The 23,557-nt window shown below is 44.3% G+C and overlaps 1 protein-coding gene across 2 annotated transcripts in view; it reads left to right on the forward strand.

Annotated features, from left to right (window-relative positions):
* Positions 1-23,557, forward strand: part of ZMAT3 (zinc finger matrin-type 3) — a 197,732-nt gene that overhangs the window by 108,785 nt on the left and 65,390 nt on the right. The gene's annotated exons all lie outside the window — the stretch shown is intronic.

Genomic DNA, 23,557 nt, shown 5'->3' on the forward strand with positions numbered 1-23,557 from the left:
CACAGAGTCATCTAGGCCATCCCAGACATTTGTACAATAAACTTGCTTTACGGATTAATGTACACTGGCTTCTTAAGAGGTGGGCCTATTTTGGGTTAAGGTGATCTGAGGTTCATCTACACAATGCTGAATGCCATTGCTTGCCTTAAATCATGAGTGGAAGATTAGTGCAACAGTGCGGCCCCCACTATGGGTATGGCAGTAATGGGAAAAGACGTGTTATTTGAAGCAGTGCACACCATGCCTTGCAAAGAGAACATTTTCCACATAATGCAGTGCAAAACCTCCTCTCCACAATAAATGGTGAATGAAAGGGGGCAGGGAGGGCCAGGCCAGCAGGGGAGGAGGTGATGTCAGAGGTAAGTGGTGAGTAGGGAGGAGTGGGTCGAAGGAGGGACTGAGCTTACTGATGAGTGGAGCAGATTGGGAGAAAGAAAGGGTGGCGAGGAGTGGTATGGCTTCCGGGGGTCTCCCGGGATAAGGTGAGTGGGAGGGGTTCCAAGGGTGTGCCCCGGGGAGACAGGGGAGGGACAGGCAGTTGGGCGGGGGACATTGTGCACAAATTAGTCAGTTTCACATCTCATTGTGCCCTAGACCAATGCAATGGGGTGCATAATAGATTAATTTTGCAAAGTAAATATAGGCACATTTGAAATATTGACTGTTCTAAGTACCCACCTGATTATGGACCAGCCGTCATTTACTGTATGCAGTACTTACAAAAACCACCTGCAGTAAATCTTCCTGTTTAACAGGTCAAATAATGGACACAAATCCTCCAATTTGTTCCCCCACCTTAACGCTGATCAACACCTAGAGCTACTTTCTAGAGGTTGTTTTCCTGAAGTGAAGGGACTGGCTTTTACATCCTCTCACTTCAGGAAAACAATCTGCAAAGGAGTGCAAAAGTTGGCATCTCCGACACCCTTCTCACTGACTTTACAATGTAATGCATAGAAGGGCCACTAATGAGCTTCTACACTTTATTCAAAAGGATTAGGAGTAGTGGTACATTCTCTACTCTACCAAAACCATTTCCATCCTGAGACATACTTGAGCAAATCAGAAATGGACTAATAAACCAAAAGTTGGGCCAAAATGTATTTTCTTCTGGTTTTCTGCATCGATAGGGCGTGGCCATGGTATTAGCAAGGTCAAGTCATCACTGGCCTGCACATCCTTTGCCAATGTTTCTTTTTTCAAAATGCGTGAGGATTTTCAGACTTCTGTAACCAGCATGCACCGTAATGTTTAAATGTTCCTTTTTTCGGATGCTTGGGCAGTTCTGACTCCTACATCAAGCATTCATTTTAATCCACTAGTGGTCTTTTCTCCAGATACTGAGGACCTCCGACTCTTTTATTTGTTATGCAGTGGAATCCTTCACTGTCACATTGAGGAGTTACCAGTCCCCTTTGCAGCATGTAGTAACATTTTTCACCATCCATGTAGAAATTCAAACCTCTGTATCCAGAATGCACTAAAATCTTTTGCTGTCCCTGTAGTAGCTCTGACTCCGATATTTATCATTCACTAAAATCTTTTACGGTCTCTGTAGGAGCTCCGATTGCTGTATCCATCATGCTCTAAAATCCTTCACTTTGTCTTCAGGAGTTCTGATTGATGTATTCAGCATGCTTTAAAACCCTCCACTGTGTCTGTCAGAGTTCCGATTGCATGCACTAAAATATTTCACTGTCTCTATAGGAATTCCAAATGCTGTATTCATCTTGCACTAAAATGTTTTACAATGTGCTATCTGATTCACGCCAAGGATCAGATAGCACAGCGAGTAGAGCGCTCGCTTTGATATCCGTGCAGAGCATGCTGATGCAGGTTCGAATCCCGGCAGGGCCAAACTCAGCCTTTCATCCTTCCGTGGTCGATAAATGAGCACCACACACTGTGGGAAATAAGCAGCGCTCAGATACCTGAGGGTTTGTAGCGCTATATAAATGCACAAACAAACAAATCCCTGCAGGAGTTCTTACTCCAATATTTATCATTCACTAAAATCTTTTATGGTCTCTACAGGAGTTGCAATTGCTGTATCCAGCATGCTCTAAAATCCTTTACTGTGTCTGGAGGAGTTCTGAATCCTGACTTCCTCTTACACTAACATCTTTCTCTGTTTCTGTAGGATTTCTGCCTCCTGTAGCCACCATGCACTAAAATATTGTACCTTGTCTGTAGGAGCTCCTACTCCTGTACCCAGCATACAATAAAATCTTTAACTGTCTCTGTCGGAGTTTCAACTCCAATATCTAGCATGAATATTTTCAAGTACCGCTATAATGACATTCTTCATTTTTGATCAAGATTTGACCTTTCACACACGATTACAAAAGTACATAAAATACAAGAATATTATGCAGCATGTATATATCATCATCATAAATATCCTTTTTTAAAGCACAACCAAACGTTTAAAATCCAAATCAATACCCCAATTCACAAACTACATACAATTTCTAACAAGCTATTAAATGCGCCTCTTATTTAAAATACCTATATCCTATGACAGTCAAATCACTTAAATGGTTAAATAGACATTATTTCCAGGATTCATTCTTTCCCACATATCTTCTAAGATAACATATTTATGTGAGTTAGAGATAAATCATTCCACAAATGTTGTTCTTGTGCTTATGAGGCTGGGACATTCTACCATCACATGCTTCAAAGTTTGTATAACATCTGCGTTCATACAATATTCGCAAATGGCCTTAATAGATTCTTGTTTTTTTTAACCCATTGACGACATTTCCCCTGGAATTATAAGATTTAATCGATATCTAAAAAACTGTTCTCAGGAGTGGGAGCAAGGAAACTGTACTAGGTATTTCAGTAGAACTCCCAATTAGTTATTCATGTAAGAAAACATAGAATGCAGCTTGTAGGATCTTGCTCTGTCTATTATGTTGATCCAATCCATTTCTTGAAGACATTTCTTTATCCACACCAGATTGTTCCTAAGATCCATCTCAGTTCTTCCACAACTGGTTAAAAGGGACTCTGCCCTCAGTTTTACTCGATTTAAAAGTTGAGCTGTATTTTCTTTCATCATTAACTGCAAATCTTCATACAGCGAGACATTAATGGGTGACTTATCTTACCATATAAAGATATTACTCGCCAATGAAACCATCCTTGAAGTGATAACAAGCCAAGTTCATATTGCACAGACGGCATTGCGTTTGAAAGATTTAATGTTTTTTCCAAAGTCTTCCCTCAATTCTCTCCCCTGGAAGACCGTAGGCGAATGGTTCAATCTCAGTTCCATATCAAATCATTGGGATCACCTTGCCAATATAAAATCCAGTGAGAGATTTAACTGTGCACTTACAATATTTATTGCACATTTTCCTCATTTGTTATACCAGCTGATCAAGTTTTTTCCCCAATCTTTTTAGTAGGTGATTTCTCTCATTGGGATAATTGGAATTTTATCAATTGACCACTTTGTCACCAGTTCTGCAATGTTTGGCAAAAGGAATCACATTAGATTTTATTTGGTTAATTATCAAGCCATTATTTTTGGCATATTCACCTAATGCTGTAAGAATCCCCTGGAGGCCTATGAGTGTAGCATTTAGCAGTACAATGGGCCTCATTACACGGTAGGCGGTAGCCATGGCGATATTAGTGCTATGACTACCCCCTTACCGCATTCCGGGTCCGGGTTCCCGGAATAAGGACTTACCAGGTCATTCCGACCTTGGCGGGACAGGTAAGTCCCCATTCCGGGAACCATTCCCCATTCCCATTTGAGCCCCCATAGTGCTCACTGGGAATGGGGAAGAAGCTAATAACAGGCCCGCTATTAACGGGCCCGTTATTAGCTCTGAAATCCCTCAACGGGTCCCTTCCTTAAGACCTGGTAAAACCAGGCGTTAAGGAAGGGACCCGCTAAGGGACCTCGTAGTAGGGCGGTAAGGGATTACCGGCACCAGTGCCCTTACCGGTGCCAGTAATCCCTTACCGCCTACCGTGTAATGAGGCCCAATGTCATCAGCGTATGCTGTCCACAACATACATTGATTTCCTAATTTAGGGCTAACAAATGCCGCCTTAGCCAATGCTTCATTAAGGTCAGCTAAGTATAAGTTAAAAAGGCAGGGTGCTAATATGCAAAGCTGCCCGAGTCCTCTTGGTGTGTTTCTTGGGTCAGTTGAATTGCCATCAGTATCTAATTTGACTTGCACACTGGTGTTTTCATGGACCCGCACTATGATCACAAATAGTGAACTAGGGATACCCCACCTTCTAAGTTTCTGTCAGAGTAGCTGCCAATTGACTGTATTGAAGGCCTTCATAAAATCAATCATTGCTGTATACATTGAATGGCCCTTATTTAACCAAACTTCATCTCTTAGTACTGAAAGAGCTAGGCATTTCATATTAGTGGCCATACCTTTCCTGAAGCCGATTGGAACTCTGTGAAATATTCTATTTTCCAAAGCCCATGCCTCAATTTTTTTAAGGTTCAAGGCAGCAAACATCTTGCTATCTGCATCTAATAACACAAATGGTCTATAATTTGTGGGATCTACACGATCCCCCCACTTAAAAATATGAACTATTATGGATACTTTACAGGACTCGGGCATATCTTTGCAAATTAGAATATTCTTGTAGAGCATGTACAGCAAAACCACCCACATTTCTTTGTTCAATTTAAGGATAGCATTTGTCTAACCATTTGGACCGGCTGCATTCGACGAGGAGGCTTTCAAAATTAATCTTTCTATTTGTACCAGTTCAAAGTCTATCTCCCATGGTGTACACCTGTGGGGTCTAACATAGTTACCAACATTTCCATTCATGTGCACCCACCAACTTGCTTCACCGACTATATTAGTTTGCATCTCTATTTGGGTTTTTGAAGTACTTTTAACCAAAGACCAAAAGCTATGTGTATTCTTTTGAGTCAGAGTGCAGAGCATTGCCTCCCCATCTGATTGTATAATAATAATAATAATAATAATTTAGTATTTATATAGCGCTACGAACCCTCAGCTATCTGAGCGCTGTTTATTACCCACGGTGTGTGGTGCTCATTTATCAACCTTGGAAGGATGAAAGGTTTAGTTTGGCCCTGTTGGGATTCGAACCTGCATCAGCAGGCTCTGCACAGATGTCAAAGCGAGCTCTCTACTAGCTGTATCATCCCATATCTATGGTTACAAGGCCAATATTTATAAGTCCTTGCCATTTGCTTTTTCTTTAAGCTATAGCCTTCCTTACTAACATGAACTTACCTTAATAATCGAAGCTGCATATGATAATTCTTCTTCCTTAACCAAGGCACTTTGTCAAATACATGTTTATCGTTAGTTTTATTGACACCCTGGTACCCAGGCTCCTCTTTATCCTACAGAAAATCCTTGAATGACTCGCTGATGCAAGCCAACTTCAAATATTCCTCTGTTACATTAGCAACATAATCTGTCAGCTGTCTTACTAAAGGGTTACCCCCTTACATTTTTTCAAGCGATTACAACCTTGGTTATTATCCAGGTTTATGTGTTTCTTAGTCTTAATGACTCTTGAATACAACTTCAATACAGCAGGTAACATATGATTGCCAGTAGATGTCTCCTTAAAAATTAATGATTTACAAACTTCAAACAGTGGCAGAGATAAAATCAAATAGTCTATGATGGAAGACTTAAGGCCACTTTTCCACGTTACATGCAGGGTTAAATCTCCATTCACATTTCCATTGGCAATTACCCAATCCCATTCTTTGGACAGGGCTCTCCATTGTTTGCCAAAGAGGGTACTACGACTGGTGTAACCAAATTTGCATAGCAGTGGGAATTTAAATCACCAGCCAGTATTATGTTTGCTTCATTCATTAACAGCCAGTCGCCCACAATTTCAGACACTTCTCTAAGGAAGTCATCAATCATCATGATTGCCCCATTGCAGTATAGATTCACTACAAGTATTCGAGATACAACCCCAAGCATTTTGCCATTTATAGCCACTGCCAGGATGCCTGGGATGCTCTGTGAAATTACCTCCACATTTAAAATCTTAGAGTTCCTTGTGGCGATCAGGAGCCCCTCCAGACAGTCCCCGTCCGTTATGATTTGTAGCCTCTTGATGAACTATAGAGAAACCGTCCAAATCAATTTTAGCAGAGAGCCATGTTTCTTGGAATAGGATTATGTCATTATCACAAAATATATGATGTTGGTCTTCATTCCTCATAAAACTGTTAAAAACCTTGATTTTTCCAGATTAGAATGTGAATTTCATCTGAGACTAAAACTAATTTCCAACATGACTACTTTTCATACATTCTTGCCTAATTATCCCTAATAACCAGGCCCAACCTGACTGAATCTCATTTTCTTTTGCAGTAGTGATCCATTCAATAGTTAAACAAACAAATGAACAGGGTCAAACCTACCACCCCACCAAATCGAAAAATCGACTTCATGTAAGAGACACACCTTCATTGTTTCATCAAGTGATTTTTAGTCAATGAACAGAACATGATTGTCTGATTTTTAACGACACAGAAAACCCATTTAGTGTAGGTGAACAGACAGTAAGTGCTACTGTAACAAAACATCCAAGATTATTAGCTTGAATACAATACATATATTAGAAAGAATACATTGCCTACTGTTGCGTCAGAGCGCAACAGGGGTCCAAACAATAAGACAAACAATTAGATAAAAGACAATACAAAATGTTATATTGCACATTCATGGTCAGTGTGCTTTTCTGAACACTGTGACATGACATTCCCAATTGCCATGATTTCGGAGACACCTTTGAATCCCCTTTGCCCCATTTGGGAATTCAGGTCATCCCTACCGGCCCTTTGATAACTACCCTCTTGAGACCAATTCTGGTCTTCTTTCTTATCACTATAGACCAAACATCCTAATGATATACACAAACGCCAGTCCTAGAATATTTGGAGTAAGTACTGGATAGTAGGAGAAATGAAACGCCTTTCTCATGGTAAATGTGTGCAATGTTTTCTCTAGTTACGGGATTCTGCTCATAATATTATACCACCTATTGGTAAACATACTATTTAATATGACCCTGTGGCTTCGGTAGGTGAGATCTGCAGCTTCTGGACTGCTTCAGTCCTTCAGTCGGTCACAGTTACTGATGAAATTCGGTCTCCATTTGCAACCAATGCCATTTTCCTTTTGTTTTCCTCTTTTCCTTTTCTTCTTTTCAAATGTCACTGTTTGTTGTTTTTACATAGTTGCACATTTGCTTTATGTTGCCAGGGCAAAGCAGAGGATCAGTAGGCCGACAAACCAAAGTAGCCCGGGATAGGGTAATTTCCAAAGCAACCAATTGATGCTGTGAGTCTGCAAGAATGGCTGTGCATTCAAGACTACAAGAAACAGACAGCAATTGTGCAGAGGTTCAAACCCCACACCAGTGGCGTTTCCCTTTTAGAACTTCTGCATATTTGTTTCATTTCGTACTCTGCCAGTCTGTTTAAAAATAGTATTGCACATTTAATACAGTCTTTTTTATTTGTAGCTCAGTAATTAATGAGATATGTTGAATATGACTACAACTTGTGTATAGTTATCTTTTCTTGTGGGCAATTCATGTTGGACAAAAAGAAATACATTGAGCTTGCTGAGATGCTGGCTAGCGTGTTGTAGTAAAGGGCACATTGTGTGTTGCCTGAAATTATACATTTCAGTGACATCTACAATAGTTCAGGTGAACAGGATCTCATGCAGCTATTCCCAGGTTTATATTTAAGAATCCCCATTCAATAGTTTTGTTATGGTGCACAGCGGGACGCGCCTACATCTCCATATTATTAGCACGTACATCATGTTTCTTTTTGTTTCTGGGGTGGACATTTGTCACCTATCACCAGTATTAGTGTACACCTACTTTTTGCCTTTGCAGAGAATTATTGTCAATGCAAACAAAGTCAGTAGGAGTTCTGAGATAGTACCTTCAATGTTACCACTATAGTTTTGAGATGCTGAATGTTAAAGATCAATACTGATTAAAGATAAACACCAGCAGCAACCATGGGCAAGATTATGTATGAAAAGAATTGTACTCAAAAGTGAGGGAAAGAGAAAGTGAGACATTTCTTCCGGTGGGCAATCAGATGCCTTTGTTTAATCAAATGAGTCCAACGTACCCTCATCTTCTGGTTGCGATTACACTAGATGCTTGTAGCGCCGCTCATAATCGTTTATGGAAAGAGGTAAAGAAAGAATGATTTTTCACCAAGTATCTATGAATTATTCTATACCTATCCAGGCATTTCTCTTGTATTTCATTGCTCTGGACCTGTGATTACATTTCTTATTGTTTGTTTTTCTGAAAATGTTTATAATGCTATAATTGTATGTAATATCATTAGGTTTTATTGTCATATGTTGTGGTTGTTTTGTTTTGTAAAATACTTTGATGTCTTTTGAGGCAGGTTTCCAAAGCTTGATACATAATATATACATGAAAAAAGTGATACATAATATATACATGAAAAAAGGCAGTTTATATGGCCAGCGTTTTAGGGTTGTACCACCCTCCTAAAATAGTCAATGCTTTGTAACCCTTTATACAATTGGTTGCCAATATAAATAATGTCCACACCTGCCAACGTGTGCCTAGGGCTCTGTTACAGATTGCCATCTGTCAGGCAACTCAGAAAAACCTCTGTGCCTTGAACGGTGGTGTTCATGCTGATGGTCCTGCTAGACCAAATGCTTTGTAAAAAGCATTAACATATAAGACACCTATGTATGTTTTTTGCTTTGCGTCATTCATTTGACATAGATCCAGCTGTTAAGCTACATAGTATCAGCCACTCCTCCCGCTGGGTATTTGGTTGTCTGAGATAAGGTGAAGAGAAAAGGTTGTTCTCTCCTAGAAGCCCCAGTGTCTCCAGGAGATTAGAACTACTGAAAGACACCTCACCAATGGTATGATCAGCAGAGGGGAAAACCTCAATTCAAGGTAAAAAGCCTTAAGATGTTTCTGGCAATGAAACTGAGACGCAGTAAGACGACAGTGCCTGAGCAATGGCAAATCAGGTGCTCAGAGAATTCTTGAAGCCCTTTGATAGAGAGCACAGGAAGCTCCAGGAAGGAGGCAAAGCCTCCTAAGAACCGGATTAGTGACAGGATCGCTCAGAAGTTGAGGAACAGGAGCCTGCTTATAAGTGCATACAGGAATCCTGGAAACAGGGAGTCGAGGAAGATCATAAGGGAAGTGGGGACAAGCGCTGATGCAACCTGAAATGTTGCCACGCAAGGAGCGCACATAGCTGTGGCATTAAATCACAGAGGTGGCATAACCCTCGAACCAAGGGACCTTCCATGATCAGCATAGGGCCATATATGAAGTACCAGCTTCCATCTATAGCTGGTGTACACAGCACCAACGGTGCCAGAAAGACCAACTTGTTTGTACCCTGTTGAAAGTATTTTTTGCACATAGATACCTAACATTGAAGTATACACAGCAGAGGAAATGAGCACATGAAAGCTTTAAACAGTATTCATGTAATTAGCCTTTAAAATATAACCTGGCTTTAGGATAAGAGATCAAATGAAATACTTGCAGCAATGGAACTGGTGATAATAGGCACCCGAGATACTGGTACACCAAATCATCTGTCCATGGAAAGTATATTTTTTACTTCGAATTACTGCAGAGGGGTATTTTAATACTGCAGCCCCAAAGGTAATTAGGCATGGGCATATAGTTTGTTTGGCATTGTGGTAGGAGCCTCATCATTAGAGGGTGTGTCTCGTAATTCACCAAATGAGGGCACCCAGAGTGTTTCCAGCTGAGTGGGTTGTCCAGAAGGGAGACTAGAGAGGAAAAGAAAGGTGCAGAGGTCAGTGAAGAGAGTAGATGCAGAGTCACGGGAGTCCAGTTGGATGTTGAAATCACCCAGGAGGAGGAGGTTGGAGGTGGATGAAAGTAAGGAAGAGCAGAAATCAGCCCATTTAGAGAGGAACAGGGTGGTGGCATCTGGAGGCCGGTAAATGGTAGCAACAGTCAGGATGGAGATGGGAGGGATGACCAACTTCCACTCAGCTGGACACACTTTGGGTGCCCTCATACACTCTGACCTCTCTCTCTCCCCTCCACCGATCACCTCCCCCCTCCTGGTCAGACCATTCTCTCCTCTTCTCCCACCTGGGCCCCTTTGGCCCTATGACCGCCACCCCAAAAAGCCCTGTCAACTTTGTTCACTAACGAGTGTTAGATGCTGCCTTCACTTCCACCTTCATTCCCCCTCATCCCCATACCTCTGATACGGACCCTGTTTTGCCCAGACGATGTTTCTAGACAAGTCTGATCTATGAAAGCCTTGTCAAAACATCAAGGACCACATTGACTCCCTGGCTCCTGCTCTGGCCAGCTTCTGCGACCACTCCTTCGCCACTGCAGTCTTCCCTTCCCCCATGAAGCACTCCCTTGTGCACCCTCTTCTTAAGAAACCCTCTGCCGACCCGTCATGCCCGGCTAACTATCGTCCAATCTCCATCACTCCCTTCCTGGGAAAACTCTTTGAAAAGCTGGCCATCTCCCAGCTCAATCTTCATGCTGAATCCTTTGGCTGTCTCCATGATCATCAGTCTGGTTTTAGAGCTGCCAGAAGCACAGAAACTGCTCTCCTGAGCATCCATGAAGACCTGCTCTCCAACCTTGATTCCAACAACCCTTACATCCCCATCCTACTTGATCCCTCTTCTGCCTTTGACACGGTCAACCATGCCATCCTGCGCAACCGTATCTGTGATAACCTGGGTATCACAGGTCAGGCCCTGGCGTGGCTGGCTGACTTCTTTCCTCTTTGATCGACCCTCCCAGGTTCAACTTGGGTCCTTCATCTCCTCCATCTCTATCTCTATCTGTGGTGTTCCCCAGGGGTCTAACCTCTCTCCCTTGCTGTTCAACCAATCCTGGCACTTCTTGCCCATTGCATTGCTGTGCTCTGTCCGAACTTCCAGTGCTATGCGGACGACACCCAGCTCATTTTCAGGCTACCTTCAGCCACCTCTTCTCCCTCTCTCATCTCTGACTGCCTGTCCACCATCCAGGAGTGCTGTGCCACCAATGATCTCTGCCTTAATGCCAGTAAGACCGAGATTGTCCTCATCGTAACACCTGCACCGTCCTTTCCTGTCACTGTCTGGACAGCCTCCATTGGTCCTCTACCTGCTTCCATCTGTGAGGCTAAAAACCTCGGGGTCATCTTCGACTCCACACTCTCCTTCTCTCCTCACATCTCTGATGTTTCTAAGAAGTCACACTACCAGCTGCACCTCCTCAGAGGTATTCTTCCTTTCCTCTCCTTCCCCCAGAAGCTCACTGACTCCAGAGCTCTGGTTCTCTTTAGGCTGGACTATTGCTACAACCTCTTTCTAAATCGGCCTGCTTCTACTCTCTGTCCTCTGCAACTTATCCAGAACAGTAAAGCAAGACTTGCCCCTGGCTTCAAGCCCAGGGATCGTATTTCTCATATATTTATATTTATTAACAATATAAAAAACCATATAACAATCAAAAACAATACACCAACTACAAATTACATATATAATGAGAAATGCATAAGCAGATTGAAAAATGAGAGACAAAAAAAGGAGAGAGAGGGGGGGAAATCCCACCTTAATATTGATCATTACATCTGCTCCACATTTTTTCATAGACTCAATTTGCATTTCAATTTATAAATCATTTTTTCAATTCTCGACAATTTATGCATTTCATCTGTCCATTCTTCCATTGAACGAGAAACTCTGCTTTTTCCAGCCCCGAAGAATCAATCATTTCGCGACAATTGCACCCCTAAAAATAATTCTTTTATGGGCTGAGCAGAGATCATCAATCTCAGAGTCATCTCCTAGTATCATTGTTTTGAAGTCCAAATTTGGATCCCCTCCAAAAACCTGAGATCAAGCCTCACAGACTTCAGACCAGAAGCCAGAAACTCTCACACAACTCCATAGCATATGTTCCATAGATCCAACAGCATTCATACATCCCCAACACTCATCACTATCAACCGTCCCTCTTCTTTGCAGTTTTTCAGGACACCAATAAAAACGGTTAAGTATTTTGATCTGTCTCGTCCGTTCACCCAGGTTCAGAGAACACAATGATACATTTCTACAAATATTTCGCCAACAATCAGGTGTAATCTCAGAGCCAATCCTTATACTCCAAGCATTCCGTAGCGTATCCTTACCACCATAATTCGATACAATCATCCTGTACACCCTGCTCGCTAAGCCACCAATCTTGTTCTCAGTAGTTGCAAGAAAAACATCCAAGTTCACAGTATTAGTCCAATCAATGTCCCCCACACGTCTCTTCAAATGTCTGTATGCTGAATCAGTCATATCCCAGAAATCCCACCTTTCTCTTAACTCATTAGCGGTCATCCATCGGCCATTTCTCTCCAGATCACCAATCTGTTTAATGCCAACCAGAAACCAATCTGGCCAAAAATGTGTTCTAGTGTTGTCCCTGATCTTAGGATTCAACCAAATAGAAGACCTTAAGCATCTGAAAGCATATTTGTCCAGAAGTGACAACAATCGTTCCACGCAATGCGCAAAGATGTCGTAACCAATGAACTGCATCCATGAACTTTAGTATTAGTAGACAACAGAGCCTCCCGTCCTAGAGGACCAAAGGCATTAGATTCCGCCAGAGCCCACTGATCTGGTTCGGGACACAAAAAGGGGATGAAAGCATGAGAAAAAAGGCCAGATAATAAGCTTTAAAATTCGGTACACCCAATACACCCTCACAAACCGGAAGCTGCAGCTTCCAGATGCTGAGTCTTGGGGGGTTTTTATCCCACAAGAATTCCTGAATGAGGCGGTCCAAATCTTTCCAATATCGATTACTGATCTTCAAAGGGAGCATACTTGTCACAAAATTCACTTTAGGAGCCAAATTCATCTTAAGGGCGTTGACTTTACCCCATAATGAGAGATTAAGAAGCGACCATCTATCAAGATTCATTTTGCATTCCCGAGTGATCGCGCTCATATTCTCATCAACGACATCCACAATTGAGGGTGTTAACCAGATGCCTAGATATCGTAATCTCACATCACACCATTTAAAACCCAGACCAGTCACCAAAGTTTTGTCACAGCGAAAAGAAAGAGATAGAACCTCGGACTTTAGCCAGTTCACCTTGTAACCAGAGGATGTGTAGAATTTCATTAAAATTCTCATCAAACACAGGAGAGATTTGTCTAAATTTTTAAGAACCAACAAAAGATCATCTGCATAAAACCACGTTTTCTGTGTGATGCACCAACAGCCCACTCCATCCAGCTCAGGGGCATCCTTCAGAGAAATTGCCAATGGCTCAATAGCCAGAATAAACAAGAGCATCCCTGATGAGTGCCTCTTTCTAAAATAAAGCCTTCCGATCTGATACCATTAGTGTTAACATCCGCCAAAGGTTTAGAGTACAAAAGTTCAACCCATGATATGAACTCTGAACCTAGATTCATTTCCTTCAAAACGGAAAACAAATAGTCCCAATTAAGTCTATCGAATGCCTTTTCCGCATCGAGGGACAACACAGCAGTATCGCAATCCATCACATTAGCTTTCTCAATAGTGTGAAATAGTTGCCGAATATTACTGGACGTACGCCAATTCTTCATAAAACCAGACTGTTCCAGACCAATTAATTTGGGAAGAAATTACTCTAATCGCAAAGCCAAAATCTTAGCCAAGATCTTATTATCAGTACTGATGAGACTGATAGGGCGGTAGTTAACCGGATAGTTGCCATCTTTGCCCTTCTTTAAAAACACAGAGATAGAGGCATGTCTGGTGCTGTCAGGTAAAATCCCGGCCGACCTACTAGCAATAAACATATCTCTCAAAAGTTCAAGAGCAGAGTCAGGAAGAATGCTATAGAATTCACAAGGTAGGCCGTCAGGACCAGGTGATTTACCAACGTTCAATCTAGAAATCGCATTCTTCACTTCATCAACCGTGAGATCCGCCGCAAGAAGTTGACACTCAGCATCAGTAATCTTGGGAATATGGAGACTACCAAAAAAATCACTTCCAACACCAGTAATATGTACCTCGTTACGATACAAATTCAAGTAGAAATCACGAAAAAGCAGATGAATCTTTTGTGGATCAAATGTAACCCTACCATTCGTGTCCATGATGGAAGCTATTGCGGTCTCAGACATTCTCTGTTTCAGTCTATATGCGAGCCCCCTATCGCATTTTTCACCTTTTTCAAAGTAATTACAACAGGAATAAAATAAACTATGTTCCGCTCTTGATGATAAAATGTCATTAATTTCCTTTTTAAGTTTTTTCAAGAGTGTCAATTTCACAGAGTCCGACGGATCAATCATCAAATCCCTGGATATCTCTCGACTTCTCAGGTCAAGAGCCAATCTTGCTCTCTTTTCTTTTCTCTTTTTACCACTCAACAATCCTATGCACACTCCACGCATACAACACTTGAAAGCCTCCCATGTAGTACAAATACCAATCTCATCAGAACGATTCTTCATAATAAAGAAATTGGCTTCATATTACATTTTCTCCAAAATATCATCATCCATCAAAATTGAAGCATTCAGTTTCCACGAAAAGGATCTATGAGACTGATACTTGAACATCAAGCGCATATTCACAGGGCTGTGATCACTTACTGAAATGTTCCCTATATCACTGGAAACATGACTCTCCGTGACCGTCCCTCCAGTCAATAACATATCTAATCGAGAGTATACATTATGAGCACTAGAAAAATAACTATACTCACGACTATCCGGATTAACAAGGCGCCAATTGTCTTTCAAATTGTGTTCATCCATTAATGACAAAAGTGCTCGATGATGAAAATCACTCCGATTCACATTTCTAACATTACTCCTATCTAACAATAGGTCAATTATAGTGTTAAAATCTCCCCCAAGAAGGACGTTAGTAGAGTTTAAATCCAAAAGAGTCTGGGCGACCATCCGAAAAAAGAGCCATCGTCCACCGTTGGAGCATATACATTACAAAGAGTCATCAGCTGTCCTTGAATCTCCACCAATAACGCGATCATTCTCCCCCTCATTGTCAGCACGTTCTCTCAAAATTTTAATAGGGAACTTTTTACGAATCAGAATGGCAACACCTCTAGATCGTGATGAAAAAGAAGAGCCATAGGCCAAACCAACCCATTCTTTCTCAAGTTTCGGGATTTCATCGGACAGAATGTGGGCCTCATTCCGAGGTTGGAGGTAAGTACTGGTCGTTTCCGGCATGGCGGAAAGTACGACTCCGGCAAAGTGACAGACCGCTAATTGCGTCCCATTCCGACCTCGCGGACACGCGCTTTTCGCCATGCCGGAAAAGTACCTAGCGGCATGCCGCAAAACCCCCCGAAAAACCCCTACCGGCCTGCTGCGACACGTACATTACAACACCGCCATGGAAGCAGCAGCGACAGTAAATAACGGGGACCGTAATTTACGGATCCCGTAAATTACGGTCACCGCAAAACAACGGAACCGGAAATTACGTCATCGCACAGGGACGGGAAGGAGCGCGGCGGCCATCTTTAAAAACACAATCCATTGCCATCCTCATCAGGCAGCACCCTTGGGAGCAATCCGAAGTTGGGGAAAGCATCAGGAACCCAGGAACTATGCCTAAAGCACCTAAGAAGTCTGCGGACCGGCTCCGCAAGAAGCGATTCTGCCCTGATGAGCTCCAGGTCATGGTGGACTACCTGGCAGAACACGCTGACGTGGTGTTCAGCCCCGACATGCGGAGGGAGTCCACTATCCGCAAAAAGAACATCTGGGCAGAAACCGCCCAAAGGGTGAGCGCTGTAAGCTCCACCCCTCGCACCCCCAAGGACTGCCGCAAGCGGTGGGATGACTTGCGGGTGCGGGGACTCCTCACTGCCAACAGGAGTCAGGCCATGCAGACTGGAGGGGGCCCAAGTTCCCCTGTGCGACTTGAGCCATGGGAGGAGACATGCGCCGCAATGATTGGCACGGAATGCATAGAGGGCATCGGTGAAATGGACTGCGAGGCAACGTCGTCTGCCGATGGAGGTGAGTGTCCAAAGTCAACACTGCCAATGGCAATTGCATGATGTAGACTCCCCCAAGGGCCATAAAAGGCACCTTGTCATGTAGCCACCCCCCCATCCAACTAATGCAGAGTCAACTGCAACGCAATCAAGGGCCAAGTGCAAGTACATAACACACATCAGCCATAGTGCAGTAACTTGCACATTCCATCATGCACATTGTGCATCAGGTTCGACAGTGTGTGAGCCAGACTGCACATTACTATGGCAGGATGAGTCACTCTGACACATGCGTACACATGCGTACATTCAATTCACATTCATATGTACTAGTACTGTTGCAACGCCCAGAGGGCCACAAACCACAAATTACAGAAATGTGAATGCAGCGATGTATGCAATTAGCGCATCATACAATCACTCATGTTGTCCCTCTCCTCTACCCCCACAGGCACCGATCATGACAGCGGGGATACCCAGACGACCCGTCCATCCACCTCCACGTGCAGTGGCCGGTCCAGGGCATTCCAGCACAGAATAAGAAAACAACCCAGGCACCACAAACGCCAGTGGAGGATGCACCACCACAATCCCTCCCTGCCTCGGCACCTGCCACATTAGACACCCCAAGGTCGGCAGAATCAAGCATTGCTGGGGAGTTGGCAGCTACGGCGACCCAGGAGAATGTGGACAGCCCCTTATCGATCTGTGGTGCCACTGAGGAGGACTTTTACCCCACAGTCCACACCCCGGAGCCTGCCAATGTCCCCCTGCCATCAAGCAGTGACTCTGTGGAGCAGGAAACACCTGGCCGTAGTGCTCTGGCAGATCCTGGACCTATTCCACCAGTTGAGGCCATGCCAGGGCAGGTAGGCCCAAGACCCGCCAGGAATGTACCTACATACATTGATGAACCACGTGCACATCAGCTGACGGACCTCATCAATGTGTTCATGGAGGACACCCGCCAGGCCAGGGTGGAGTGGGTGGATGAGCTAAGGCAGATGCGTCAGGCGGTCACTGACAGCAGCAATAGGTTGTGTGCGGTCCTGGGACGCATCGCGGATGCCCTGGAGGCTGCACCTCCCACACGACAGCCCCAGCGGGAGGACACACCGTCACAGTGCTCCTCCACCCAGACCAGCCCGCTCCGACGCTCATTGCGTACATTGCGCCGGCCCAACATGGATCCCCCTGGCTCTGGGGGCACGCCTTGAACATGCTGGCACACACATGTGGCCTATGTTGGCCTTATGGCGCTATTCTGGGGTTGTTGTGGGTGAGGGGGAGGGGAGTGAGGGTGTGTTTGGGAGTTGGGGGGAGGGGGAGGGTGGTGGAGGTTTTGTTGTACACGTTTCATGACAATTATTCAATACACTGGTTGTTCATAATGTAAAACGGAGTGGACATTGATCATTGCGCAGGTGTCATTTGATGTCTCACAGTGCATGGAAGGCAACATTTGCATCCTGGGGAGTCCGTGGTAGGTATATGTAGTCCCTTGTGTGCTTGAGGAGGGCATCCAGCACTTGGTTCAGTATCCGGGTAAATAAGGGTTGTGATATACCATGCATGTGCCCCACTGTGTGCCGGTAGGTGCCTGTGGCAAGGAAGTGGAGCACAGTCACTACCTTCAGTGGAGGGGGGATGGCAGAGCTTTATTCTATGAAACTCACTATGTCGTCATGTATCAGGTCCACTATGGTGGTGATGGTGTCATGGTCAAGCCGGTACAGGGTGTGGATCTGATGTGGTGTTAGGTTGAAGGAGGTGGCTCAGATGCGAGGGATTGGGGGCTGCCGGCGTGGTAACGGTGGATGCACTGGTGGTGCATGCTGGGCCTGTCTCACCCTCCGTCTCCTCCTGTGTGTCCTCTGTGGTTGGGGCTGTGGTTGTTGTTGTTACTGCCTTGCAAGCAAGGCCTCCAGCTCCAGTTGTGCCACTACTATTGGTATCATCTTGGTGTGGGAGAGGGTGTGGTGTGTGGGTATGCTCATTTTGTGCTGTGCCAGACTCCATTGGCTACACCTGTGCTGATTGTGTGCACCTGTGGCTGTGGAAACCACTGCTCAGTGTTCTTAACTCCTTCTCTGAGATGCCTGTATGTACTCCATGCCGGTAAGGTACTTTACGGCCTTAAGGAGACCGTTATTTACGTGTGCTCCTTACTTGCGATCAGCTCCGGTTTACGCCATGCCGTTGATTACGCCATGGTGGTGTGCGCGCGCGACCCAAGACCGTAAATTACGGCATTGTTGTTTACGGTGCCGTAATTTACGGTCTGAAGGGTCGGAATGGCATGGAGCGGAAATCCATGCCGGTAAATCATTACCGGCATGGTTTGTACCTTACCTCCAACCTCGGAATGAGGCCCTATGTGTTTCTTGTACAAAGCAAATGTCTGCTTTCATATCATTCAGAACTGTGAACACCTTTTTCTTTTTGAGTGGATTATTAACACCATTAGCATTCCACGACACAACACAAAAATCCATATCAACCTTATTTGCTGGAGACAAGGCCATCATGTTCCCCTCGAAATTAAAAACACAAACAAAAAGTAAAAAATAAGAAGAAAATAAAAATAGAGTTAATAAACCAATAACAAAACAAACAAAACCATGAAGACAATTCAGCCTAGCTAATGTGGGAAAGAACATCAAGGATGAAGTCTCTAGGACCTCTCCCAAATCCTAAAAATACTCAAAAATTAAAAACCCTAACTATAACATTCCAAAAACCCATTCAGGCTAAGGATGGAAAATTGGAATATAACACTCGAACCCCAAATGATCACACATCCTAAAAAACCATCCCCACCTACCCCGCAAATTTGAAAATATTCTAAGACAAAACCATGCCCCAACCGGGTAACAATTGTGGAAAAAGAAAATGTAGGACTCATCAAAGAGTAAAAATCATGAGTGGAATGAACAACCACTCAATACAAATAAAGAGTAATATACATGTCCTTACAACCCAATAAATAAATAGTCAGAATAAATAACGATCCATAAGTAGTTGAAACAGACAAACTTAAAGAGACAAAGCTACCAATGGAAAAAAAAACAACAACAAAAAAACGAGAAGGCAAGGAGATAAATTGGAGATGTAGCAATATTAAGGTATAGAACTACAAACATGCTAATAACCCATTCCTTACCATATAAATAGAAACACAGACAGAACTTAAATTTGTCACGATTTGCTCAAAATCCTCACCCAGCAATTTACCAGGTCCATCCACCATAAAATTAGAAAGTTCAGGCAAAATATAGGTAAAACAATTCTAAATAGCCAGCATATCCACTTGCCCAAACCTGTTCCGGGGTATTAATCAGTAAACATACAACATATGAAGACCAGCTGAGGGCTGCAGCAAGCATAGAGGAACATCAGTTAGCATCCGGACCAACCCGCCATTTGCCAAGGGCACGAGTAAAAACCCCGATGAACACAGGACATAGCCAAGCACAAAAATATATTGGTCGGTTAGAGGTCGCTGAGGTTGGCACATAAAACAGATTAAATAGAAATATAATTAGAGGCCACGTAAGGATATGGTGAGGGCAAGCTTCACTACCTAGCTATATTCAATGACAGTAGGAGGAAAGATAGGGCAGGAAAAAGTGTCACACCAGATGCTCCATTGAACACAAGCAATGATACCCTCATATATGTTGAGTTCACACACTAGCATTGCCCAATCATGTCAACATTCCGTTCACCATAACAGAAGTACAACGGGCAAACCATGTAACATGCAAATGGCATAACCTAAGATGAGAAGGGATCAAAAACAAGTGTGCGAATATATACACATTACATGTGGGCATCGATATTGCCTGAGGAGAAAAAAAAGAAAATACAGCTTCCATTGTTCAAAAGTGTGAAATACTCCTCCGCAGTACACCTTTGCAAGAAGAAGGATTAATGCACTCATTTCTGCCATTATAAAAGTCAATTAGTTGACTGGGATATCATAAAGACGGCAACAGAGCATTTGCAGAAAATCTGTATTTGTGATCCAAAACTAAAATTCAACAATCATATATTAGTAAATAATGAATCAACATCTGTAAAAAAAAAAGTCACAGGCATTTGTTAACATACAACGTGTAAGATCCCTTGTTCACCTCCTGCGCTCCTCGATGGTATACTACTGTCAGGACTCCCATATAAATCATGAGAAAGTCGAAGTGGCATAATGTCCCAAAACCATCAAAAACTCCTGTGCTCCATGAAGACCACGCATCCCACCAAACAGACAGACCAAGAAGGCGGGCACCCGGCGACCGGCAACGAAAATGCGCACAGGAAGCATAGGAAACGGGGGCTATTTAAAACAAATGGCATGGTGACTCAAGTACCTCATAATGGCCTGGTGCACTGATGGGAAAAACGTGTGCAGGAAAGCAGGCTCCCCGGGACACATGGAATGCCTCCTATGCACGCCCCCGCCACCAACCACCGAACCCCCACCCCTGGTCCACCCATCCAATGGAGCGCACGGTCCCCACGGAACACAGCAGGCCCAAGGGTGGCGAAGACCTACTGTGTGCGTGTGGTCCAAGAGCGACAAGAAGTATGGTGTTATGGTTGCTGCAACAGTGTAGTTTTTAAGTTTGCACAATTTCCCGTGTGTTTTGTGGTACTGTGGTGTCTTTATAATGATTTGGCTCGTATTTCTCCAGTACTGAAATCTCTGGACTGGCTCCCAGTGGCTGTGAGGATTAAGTTCAAAACCCTCTGCATTGTCTCAATAACTTCAGCTCTCTCTTCCTAAATATCTTCCTTCTCAAGCTCTTCGCTTATCCGCTTTTCAACTCCCTCAGGGTCAGTCGCTTCTCCAAGAAACGAGTTGGTGGTAGATCTCTTTCCTTGGCTGGGGCCTCCCTGAAACTTGAGGAGAACCATCTCCGGTTCTGGAAGCACCTCAAAACCTTTCTCTTTGCTTCTGCTTTTTCTACTCCTCTCCCCTGCTGACTTCCTGGCTGAAACTGCACTGGTTACCTGGCCACCCTCTGATCTCGAGCCCAGGTCCCCTCCTCGGCCAGTCGCACACCTGCACTGCCTTCCAGGCAACCCCCTCACTTAGAGACTGTTTTCTGTATCACTACAGTTCCACTACCAGTACTTGACACCTGATGTCTTCACTTACCCTTGCACTTGCCAACAGCTGGCCATACTTAACTTATTGTTTATTATTCTTTATCCCATGTACTGCACTTTCCCCCTCTCCCCCTTCCCATACACTAGCGCAATCTGAATGACACCTGGCCTAGTAGGATCGGTGGCTGTCTTCCCTCTGTTCCCCCTCTCTTGCCTCGTCACAGTACTGTGTGTAGCTTTACCATCTGTCCACCTTTCTTGCATTACATCTGTGCCTTTTTTGCAAACATTCGATTTTAGGCTGTGTGTACCTTTTACCACTGTGCATCCTGATACTCTATTCCTTTCTGGATTACATTTATGCCATTGTGACTACTACAACTAGGCCACCTAGTGAGTTTAGCTAGAACTGTGCGGTGCAGCCATTCTTGCATTCCTCAACTATCCTCTGGCCTACCTATGGCTCTCTCCATCTCTCCTATTTTCTCTAAACTGCTACACTATCACCTATCCGCCCTCTCTCACGAAGTCTGGTAGAAAAAAGCACAAAAAAGGCATCTTAAGTGCAAACCCTGGACTTCCCATCGCACTTACGTCAGCGCCTCCTCCAGAGAGGTTTTCACTGATATAAATAAATAATAAATAAATAATAATCCTCTTCTCTGTCCCTGTCATGATGCCCGCTCCCGGGGAGCCGGTTCAAGCCCTGCGTCCCCGAAAGCGGACATCCAGTCCCCAAGGAAGGACCCCGCAACCCCATATAGGGGCCCTTTGGACAGTGTCCTGGCGCCTATGGCGCCAGGCTCATTATGGGTGTGCTTGGGTGCACTTACCTGATGCAGACCATGCTGCAGGATACCAGCCTCCTTGAGGCCTGAAAGGAACTACTTTACATGTGGGACTAATTTACCATCGGGGCGTGGTCGGGGAAGGATACATACCTGATTGGAGGAAGGATACATACCTGGAACTTCTTCCAAGGCTATTTAAACCCCACCCGAACAGCCACACGTGCTTTGCATTGTTCTGCATCTAGCAGCTGGACGCTCACCGTGTCTGCTCCTGCATCCTGACTTCTGCCACGCCTGCCAGCTTCCTGGATCACCTGCAAAGGAAGACAAGAAGAGAACAGAAGAAGGAAAAGTCCTTACCTGCTAAAGCCGCATCCCGGAGACATCTCGCCGACAATCCTGAAAAGGAAAACTTTTATTTAAAAGCTCATCGCGTCGATCTCTGCAGCACCGCATTCCACTCACCTTTATAGGGCGCCTCCAGGTTCAGCAGAGATCATCTGGATTCGCAGTCACGCCCCAGCGCCTATGTAGAAAAAGACCAGAACAAAAGGTGAGAGAGAGAAGGGAATAAGGAAAGCTAAATCTCCATGTTAAGACTTACCTGTTGATTCATTCCCTCTTCATTTCGGGTCTGCGCCGCTTCCTTGCATTTCCGGACCCCGGCCCCTAAGGGGAAAAAAGACATCAGCGTTAATGAGCGCATGAAAAGACATTACCAAAAAAACGCTCATTAAAGACTTACCTGATTTCTACAAGGATTTCACCTCTCATCTCGGGTCGGTGCCTGTTCCCCGGCATTCCGTACCCCAGCCCCTATGGGGAAAAAGACACTAGCATTAGTACATTAATGCATGGACACAAGGGGAACCTCTTATCAAAAAACTTACCTGGATGCCAAGCAAGTTTGGTTCTCACCAATCCGAAAATCCAGTGAAGTAAATGGATACCAATGCGCCCCTGCATCAGAAGCAGGATGGAGAGCTCGTCCTTCCAGACCCTAAGGTGAGATGCTACGAGGAATCACAGAAGGGTTTTGAGGAGGGTGAGAGGGGAAAGTGGGAGGCCGATTGCATTACCCCGCAGACAGTTATTCCCCTATTTTCGCCTACAGAAGGATACTTCTGCGAGCCAGACAAGCCAGATTTGGGGGCCCGGTCCAGTCCGTCTTCCGAACCCTGCGCATCACCTTAGAAGAGGTCACAGCAGCGCGAACCAGGCCAGGGCCTCCGTGGGAGTCAGGTGAGCGTAACAGAATGCGAAGCCTTCCTACAAATTCCAACCCAGGCGCTATGGAAAGTTCAGAGACTGATCAGTTGGCCCAATTACTGGGGGAATTACGGGCCGAAGTACATGCCACTCGTCAAGAGACTAATGCCCTCAGGAGGGAATTAATAATATCAAAGGAAAGAACTGATGACCTGGCCAGACAGCTTTTGCAAGGTCAAGCTGGGCAAACTCCTCTACCCGGTTCCGGACGGAACCGCGCTCCTATGGTTTCCAGTAACCCTGTGCAGATTAATATACCTGGAAACATGCCGCTGGCCCCACCCGAACGCTTTGCTGGAGACCCCAAACGATTCGCCGT

Source organism: Ambystoma mexicanum, chromosome 10 (assembly GCF_040938575.1).
Source record: "Ambystoma mexicanum isolate Mex_15411 chromosome 10, UKY_AmexF1_1, whole genome shotgun sequence".
NCBI lineage: Eukaryota > Metazoa > Chordata > Amphibia > Caudata > Ambystomatidae > Ambystoma > Ambystoma mexicanum.